At 49.3% G+C, this 8,469-nt stretch overlaps 2 non-coding genes across 2 annotated transcripts; both read right to left on the bottom strand.

Moving 5' to 3' along the window:
- Nucleotides 1-1,661: 1,661 nt before the first annotated feature.
- LOC148647474 (U2 spliceosomal RNA) lies at nt 1,662-1,855 on the bottom strand. The gene has a single exon (XR_015927127.1). It is a non-coding gene; the product is annotated as a U2 spliceosomal RNA (small nuclear RNA).
- Nucleotides 1,856-7,757: 5,902 nt separating this feature from the next.
- On the bottom strand, nt 7,758-7,952 carry LOC148647473 (U2 spliceosomal RNA). The gene has a single exon (XR_015927093.1). It is a non-coding gene; the product is annotated as a U2 spliceosomal RNA (small nuclear RNA).
- Between the last annotated feature and the right edge of the window lie 517 nt (nt 7,953-8,469).

Raw genomic sequence — 8,469 nt, 5'->3', positions numbered from 1 at the left:
CAGTCCTTATCCATATGTCCAAAGGAACAACATTTCCTACAGTAAGAAGGCTGATTCTGATAATATATATAACCCTTGCTTTGACCCATAGAAAAGGCCGACGGGGGGTGCGAAAACCCATCCGGGTTACTAGCATTCCGCCTGAGTCGCACCTGATATCTGCGTCTCCCATTCCAGACCCGAAATCTATCACCAATTATTTGGGGACCTGCCAGGACATCCACGTGTCTCCACAGGTAAGCAGTAATGATGTCATCCCCAATGAAAGGGTCATGCATGTTCACTATTAGAAATCTCACATCGTCCTGAGCCAGACCCAAGATCGCAAAGTCCTGTAGCAATTCATTGTTCTTCATCTCCTCACATCTCCCAGAGACTCTCTTATAAATCTGGTCATTATTAAACGTAGCATCAAAAAAACAAAAAGGCCTGTTTCCTTGTAGGCATTTCACTTCAGCCGGTATCGCATTCAAAATTCCAAATAAAATCTTGCACTCAAACTCATATCTGCCCATCATTTCTTTCTCTCTCACCCATTTAAAGCGTAAAGTCCATTTCAGCCGAGGAGCCTGGTTGGCCCACTCAGGGTGGGCCTGGCCCTCGGCCATTGCGGAAAAAACGACCTTCCGACGCTCTTCTCACCGGTCTTCAACGTAGCCTTCTTACAAAAAAAAAAAAAAAAAACACATCCAACAAAAAACAGGAAACAGCAAAACGAACCTTCTCCTTCGATCCAAACGTCTGCAGGCCCGGATAGCAGTCCACCAATCTCTCCCCTGATCTTGGCCAAAAGGCCGAGAAGCGATGCCCACAAAGGCGCGGACCGACGCGCGGGCGTTCCGCTGGCGCACAGTGGCGCAGGCCGACTCCTCTGGAGCCCGGGACCCGCGCAGCTGCCGGCCTCCCTGCAGCCAGAGGCCTGCCGCGGGACTCTGCTCCCCCTCTCTCTTGCCTGCCCGCCTGCCTTCCTGCCAGTCCCGGGCGGGGGCCCTGCTCTTTGATCTTCTGTCAACGGCCCGACAACGACCGCAGCCGCAGGGGGCGCCAGCCGCCCGGCCTCCTTAGCTTAGGCCCCTCCCACCGGCAGCAGCTGCGCCCAACCGGCTGCAAGCCAAAGCCGAGCGCCAGCACCTGCGGGCAGAGGCAAGGGGCAGCTCTCTCTCGGGAGGGAGGGAGGGACGGGGACGCGCGCGCACACACACACGCCTGCCTGCCTGCCTGCCTGCCTGCCGAAAAAAAAGAAAGAAAAGGTGGATATACTAAGTTTTTGGGAGGGAAAACGCCCAGCTGTCGAAAGGGGCCCGCCTGCAGGGACGGGGACGGACACACACGCAAGCAAGCAAGCAAGCAAGCAAGCAAGCAAGCAAGCAAGCCACGCCTGCCTCCCTGGGAAAAGGCTGAAAAACCTAAGTTTTTTGGAGGGAAAACGCACGGGAGCCGAAAAGGGGGCCGGCCTGCTTGCCCAGAGAGTCGAGACGCGGGAAAGCGCACAGAGGGAGCACGGGAACCGAGAGGGCGAGAGAGAGACAGAACACAGAGACACACAGATGGGGGACGAGGGACGAGACCCGAGAAGAAGGAGCTCCAGTCCACTTCGCTTGCTCGCTCGCTCGCTCGCTAGCTAGCTAGCTACCTACGTCTGTCTTTTCACCGCTGAGAGAAGGTGGTGCACCGCTCCCGGAGGCGCTGCAATACCGGGCCGATGCGTGGAGAGGACGGAGCAAGCTCCTGATCCAGCTCCCTGTTCCAAAAATCCGTTTAATATGTGGTCCCCCGATGGGGGACGTATCAGATATTAAACTGATAAGAACAGATTTTTTTTTTTTTTTTTTTACATTTATTATAACAATACAATATAATACAAAACCACATCACAAATCATTCATCACAATCCACGATCGGCAAACTCATCCCCTTAATCCAGCAATGGTTTCCATTTCTCTTTGGCTGCATGAAAACCCCACCTACGCACCTCTGCTGTCATCATCTTATGCAGCTCAAAACGAACCCTCGCACATATTGCCCCAGCCCCTTCCACATGACCATGTTTAACCAAATTGTTTCTCGATCCCCATAACACAAATTTAACCATGCTGATTACAAACCAGATTACAAGATCACATCTCACAGATCTCGAAGACCTACTCCACCGTCTAAGAACTTTGTCTCCAGATAGAACAAAACCCGGTTCCAGTTTGTTAAATAGATCCGACATCTGCCCCCACACTGCTTTCGCAATCCTGCAACCCCAGAACACATGACTAATGGACTCTACCTCTGCACATAGAGGTCTTGGGCAAATCGCTGAGCGAGCCAGCTTGTGTCTGTGCATTACCTCTCTCACTGGCAGACGTCCCCAAACACACATCCAGTTTAAATCTTTGAGCCTGTTATCCAGGCTCTTAGGTTGCACCCTTTTCCACACATCAGTCGGAACCACAACATTGGTTCCTTTTTCACTGCTCTTAGCCGTCTTGTATAAGAGCCTGTGGGAGACAATCACTGACCTGTCTGCATCTTTTACATACTTCCTTAACCATGCGGCCGCATGCTCATAGAACCACGGTAAAACTTCAGCCTTGGGAACGTCGTTCCTCCACACTTCTGAGGGCCTGACGACCCAAGCGAACCACAACCGCACAAAAAACTGATGTTTGTATAAGATCTTGTCATCTACTGCTTTACACAGGTCAGCCACAAAAATGGCGTCTAGTTTGATTGGCAGATCTGGAACTTCTCTACCCCCCTCACTGATGTTCCTGTACATATCTAGACGTTTCACATATTCATAACCACCCCCCCATACAAAGTCAAAAACCATTTTCGTTAAAGAGCGTCTAAAACAAACTGGCATAGGAAAAACCTTTGCAATGTGCACAAGACTTGGTAGAATGTCACCTTTAAGTACCAAAACCTTCCCTGAATAGGACAATGATCTTTTCTTCCATAGACCAAGTTTACTATTCACCTGGGATAATCGAGTCTCCCAATTCCTTCTTCCAGTCCCTTCCCTATCAAACTGCACTCCTAATATTTTCAAGGAATTCATTTCCAGAGACAGACCTCCTACCACCTCCTCCCTGTTACTCCATGGACCAAAATACTGCACACTACTCTTATTTCTATTTAGTCTTGCACCTGTGCATTGGTTGAAGACTTCTATCAGCTCCAAGGCGACTAACAGGCTTCTGTCAGAGCTCAAAGTTAGAACAATATCATCCGCGTAGGCCAACACTTTGGTTTGGAGGCCTCCGCTTCCCGGGATCACTATACCCTCAACCTTTCTATCTCGTCTTATCAACTCTAATAGTGGCTCTATATAGATTACATATAGAATTGGAGACAACGGACATCCTTGTCTAACACCCTTTCTTACGTCGAAGGGTTCACTCATAAAACCATTTATGTTGACTCTGGTGGAAGCTCCTCCATACAGGGCTTTCAGCCAAGAGATAAAGCAACTGCTGACCCCATAACGATCCAACACATCCCATAAGCATTGATGATCCACCCTATCAAATGCTTTCTCCTGATCTAGACTAGCTATCATCAGACACTGATGTCTGTCTTCTGCCCAAGCAATGGTATCTCTAAGCAGGCCGAGGTTCCAGTGTAGGGACCTACCCGCCACGCCACAGGTCTGATCCGGCTGTATTACTGATGGCAATACTTTCCTTATCCTGTCACATAATATTTTTGCCAGGATTTTATATTCAACACACAACAATTGAATAGGCCTCCAATTTTCTAGCCTCTTAGGATCACCTTTCTTAAATAACAGAGACAAAACTCCCTGTGCCATTGTATCTCCCAAAGTTCCCCCATCTAGAATTGCTTGAAAGACTTCGAGCATCGATGGACCTATCAAGTCCCAGAAAGTGAGATAAAATTCTACCGGGATACCATCAACCCCCGGAACTTTCCCTGTCTTCATTCTCCGAGTAGCCCCCTCAACTTCGGCTAGATCCATGCGCATCACTAAAGCCCTATTTTCCTCAGCACTAACCTTCTTCTCAATATACTCCAAACCACCGACCCCCTTTACTGACTCCCCTTCCCTCTTATTGAAGTACGTAGTAAAATACTTTACGGCTTCCTCCAACATTTCATGCGGAGTACTTACCACGTCCCCTTCTGCTGTAAACAAGCTCCCGAATGCTCTTTTAACCCGCTTGGCTTTAACCGATTTAAAAAGCAGGCCTGAGACCTCTTCTTGTCCATCCAGGAAGCCGATACCAGCTCTGGTTAGAAACTCTCTGGACTGTCTAAGATAAAGTTCTCTCAATCGCGCCTTTAACTCCTGAGCTTTCGAGAAATTAAAATCTGCACCTTTGTTTGTCTCCTCATACATATTTTCCAACACTTTTTGAAGCCTCCTCACTTCGAAATTCCTTCTTTGATTTCGACACTTACAGTACCGAATTGAAATTTCCTTAACCTGCCACTTGACATACTCCCACCATTCAATTAACGATGGCCACTCTTGTTTCTGTCCTAACCAAAAAAACCATTTATCCCTAATTAACTCTTTGTAGCCATCCTCATTCAGTACAGCTGTATTTAATTTCCAGTAACCTGGACCAAACTTAACCCCCACCCCTTCCACCTCCACCACCAACAATTCATGATCGGAAAAATAAAAGGGTACGACCGAGGCTTTAACAATCACCAAACCTCGAGACAGAAATACATAATCCAGTCTTTTAGCGGCCCCTGCTGCATTCCTCCAAGTAACTGGGGGAACCAACCCACCTGTTGCTGGCCCTTTAAGACAGAAACTATCAAATAAATCAAAATCCCTCAGCAGTTTATTAATTTCTAAGGATCCTGCTGTTCTTTTATTTAAATCTTCGTTGAAGTCGCCAGCAATCACTAATTTTCTATTAGTCACACACCAGGGGACTAGCTCGGAAAAAAAACTCCCCCTTGACGTCCTATCCGCCGGTGCGTAGACGACTATAAATCTCATTTTTATATTTGAATATACCCCATCCACCACAAGGATTCTCCCTGGCCGCACCATATAAGTTTCTGTAATGTCAATATGATTATTCCCAAATAATATACCCACCCCAGAAGAGTGTACTCCCCCCACACACCAAAAGGACTTCCCCAAATCCCAGTCTTTAGAAAACCGTTTCACATCTGTATTTCCACCCAAATGCACTTCCTGTAAAAAACAAATATCAAACTTATATTCACGCAAAACTTTATAAACAGCAATTCTTTTAGACCTGTTTTTCAGTCCCCTAACATTTACAGTTAAAATTTTGAAGGTCATGTTGACCTCCCTCCATCTCTCCCTCCAGGATCTACATCCGGTTCTGCGGAGCTGTCTGTCTCCGAGGAACTTGTATCGGTCGTCCTATAAGGTGTTGAGCTTTCCTCCTCTGACTGGGACTGCACCACGTTCGGATCCACCGAAACGCAGCGCAGGTAAGTCGACTCCTTTAACCTTCCTTTTGGCAGGAGCCCCTTCTGACCCCAAACCGAGGCTGCGACTTCCTCCCGCTCTGGGGGGGATTCCATCACCATGCCTTCTTCTACATCCTCCTCTGTAGGAGCATCCTCCTTGGCCTTCTTCTCCTCCCCCGCAGGTGACTCTTCTTCGGAATCCTCCCTTGGCCTTTTCTGGACTGCCACATTCCCTTCCATGTCGAAATCACCCAAATCCATCGCCAGGCCTTCTTGCGGCAGGGGCTCAAACAAGTCCAGGGCTCTAGCCACCTGACCAGCAGGTAAGCTACCGCTACTGTCCAAACCATTATCTGATGCTTCACTCACATCCACCTCTGCTATCCCCTCACTCTCGATCTCTTTGCCTCCACCTATCCCGACCGTTTCATTCTTGTTTCCCTCTGTCTTCTCATTTTGTTTACCTTCCTTTCCTCCTACTTCTTCCTCCTCTCCTTCTTGTTCCGAGTCGGTTGCCTCCTCAACGGCATCTGGGTAGCCTCTCTCTTGCTCCCTGGCCATCTCCGGGTCTCTCCATACACAGTCTCTATATAAATGATTTGCATTCCCACACAGAGAGCAAGTTTTCTGATAACATCTCCCCTTAGTGTGGTCCCGTGCTCCACACCTCGAACAAGAGGTGGCAGTACAGTCCTTATCCATATGTCCAAAGGAACAACATTTCCTACAGTAAGAAGGCTGATTCTGATAGTATATATAACCCTTGCTTTGACCCATAGAAAAGGCCGACGGGGGGTGCGAAAACCCATCCGGGTTACTAGCATTCCGCCTGAGTCGCACCTGATATCTGCGTCTCCCATTCCAGACCCGAAATCTATCACCAATTATTTGGGGACCTGCCAGGACATCCACGTGTCTCCACAGGTAAGCAGTAATGATGTCATCCCCAATGAAAGGGTCATGCATGTTCACTATTAGAAATCTCACATCGTCCTGAGCCAGACCCAAGATCGCAAAGTCCTGTAGCAATTCATTATTCTTCATCTCCTCACATCTCCCAGAGACTCTCTTATAAATCTGGTCATTATTAAACGTAGCATCAAAAAAACAAAAAGGCCTGTTTCCTTGTAGGCATTTCACTTCAGCCGGTATCGCATTCAAAATTCCAAATAAAATCTTGCATTCAAACTCATATCTGCCCATCATTTCTTTCTCTCTCACCCATTTAAAGCGTAAAGTCCATTTCAGCCGAGGAGCCTGGTTGGCCCACTCGGGGTGGGCCTGGCCCTCGGCCATTGCGGAAAAAACAACCTTCCGACGCTCTTCTCACCGGTCTTCAACGTAGCCTTCTTACAAAAAAAAAAACACATCCAACAAAAAACAGGAAACAGCAAAACGAACCTTCTCCTTCGATCCAAACGTCTGCAGGCCCGGATAGCAGTCCACCAATCTCTCCCCTGATCTTGGCCAAAAGGCCGAGAAGCGATGCCCACAAAGGCGCGGACCGACGCGCGGGCGTTCCGCTGGCGCACAGTGGCGCAGGCCGACTCCTCTGGAGCCCGGGACCCGCGCAGCTGCCGGCCTCCCTGCAGCCAGAGGCCTGCCGCGGGACTCTGCTCCCCCTCTCTCTTGCCTGCCCGCCTGCCTTCCTGCCAGTCCCGGGCGGGGGCCCTGCTCTTTGATCTTCTGTCAACGGCCCGACAACGACCGCAGCCGCAGGGGGCGCCAGCCGCCCGGCCTCCTTAGCTTAGGCCCCTCCCACCGGCAGCAGCTGCGCCCAACCGGCTGCAAGCCAAAGCCGAGCGCCAGCACCTGCGGGCAGAGGCAAGGGGCAGCTCTCTCTCGGGAGGGAGGGAGGGACGGGGACGCGCGCGCACACACACACGCCTGCCTGCCTGCCTGCCTGCCTGCCGAAAAAAAAGAAAGAAAAGGTGGATATACTAAGTTTTTGGGAGGGAAAACGCCCAGCTGTCGAAAGGGGCCCGCCTGCAGGGACGGGGACGGACACACACGCAAGCAAGCAAGCAAGCAAGCAAGCAAGCAAGCAAGCAAGCCACGCCTGCCTCCCTGGGAAAAGGCTGAAAAACCTAAGTTTTTTGGAGGGAAAACGCACGGGAGCCGAAAAGGGGGCCGGCCTGCTTGCCCAGAGAGTCGAGACGCGGGAAAGCGCACAGAGGGAGCACGGGAACCGAGAGGGCGAGAGAGAGACAGAACACAGAGACACACAGATGGGGGACGAGGGACGAGACCCGAGAAGAAGGAGCTCCAGTCCACTTCGCTTGCTCGCTCGCTCGCTCGCTAGCTAGCTAGCTACCTACGTCTGTCTTTTCACCGCTGAGAGAAGGTGGTGCACCGCTCCCGGAGGCGCTGCAATACCGGGCCGATGCGTGGAGAGGACGGAGCAAGCTCCTGATCCAGCTCCCTGTTCCAAAAATCCGTTTAATATGTGGTCCCCCGATGGGGGACGTATCAGATATTAAACTGATAAGAACAGATTTTTTTTTTTTTTTTTTTTTTTTTTATTACAAAAATACAAATTACTTCACACCAAATACCATTAAAACCAAAATAACTCAAACCCCCAAATCCAATACTCCAATACACCAAACATATACAAACCATCTATTAACATAATCCCACCCCTTATGCAAAACAACCAATCCCTCTTTTAATTCCAATTTATTCCCATACTCCACACCCCTCAAACCCAAAACAACCCTCATTCAATTCCCAAACTTTAACATAATGTCCCATACAACTCTTTACTTTACTCCATTTTTACCACCCTTGGACAAATTTACCTTTCTTCCATACTTTGCGGGCATTATTTTCCGTCTCCCATCGTTGCCCCCTTTGCTCCCTCCTCCACATCCAACCCCACCATTACTCTCTCCTTTTGCTGAAACTGATTCCGCTTTACTTTTTTCCCCCTTCATGGCCCCTACAGACCCTAAGGGTGGAAAGTTCTCTTCATTCAATTCAATTTCCTTTACCTTTCCTGTAAAATCAAAGTTCCACGAAATCCCCTGCAATGGCGCTTTTGGCCTCCCATCA

This window comes from Lepisosteus platostomus, chromosome 15 (assembly GCF_059453375.1).
Source record: "Lepisosteus platostomus isolate fLepPlt1 chromosome 15, fLepPlt1.hap1, whole genome shotgun sequence".
Taxonomy (NCBI): Eukaryota; Metazoa; Chordata; class Actinopteri; order Semionotiformes; family Lepisosteidae; genus Lepisosteus; species Lepisosteus platostomus.
Note: the sequence above shows the minus strand (reverse complement) of the source record. Positions and strands in the feature narration are given on the sequence as shown.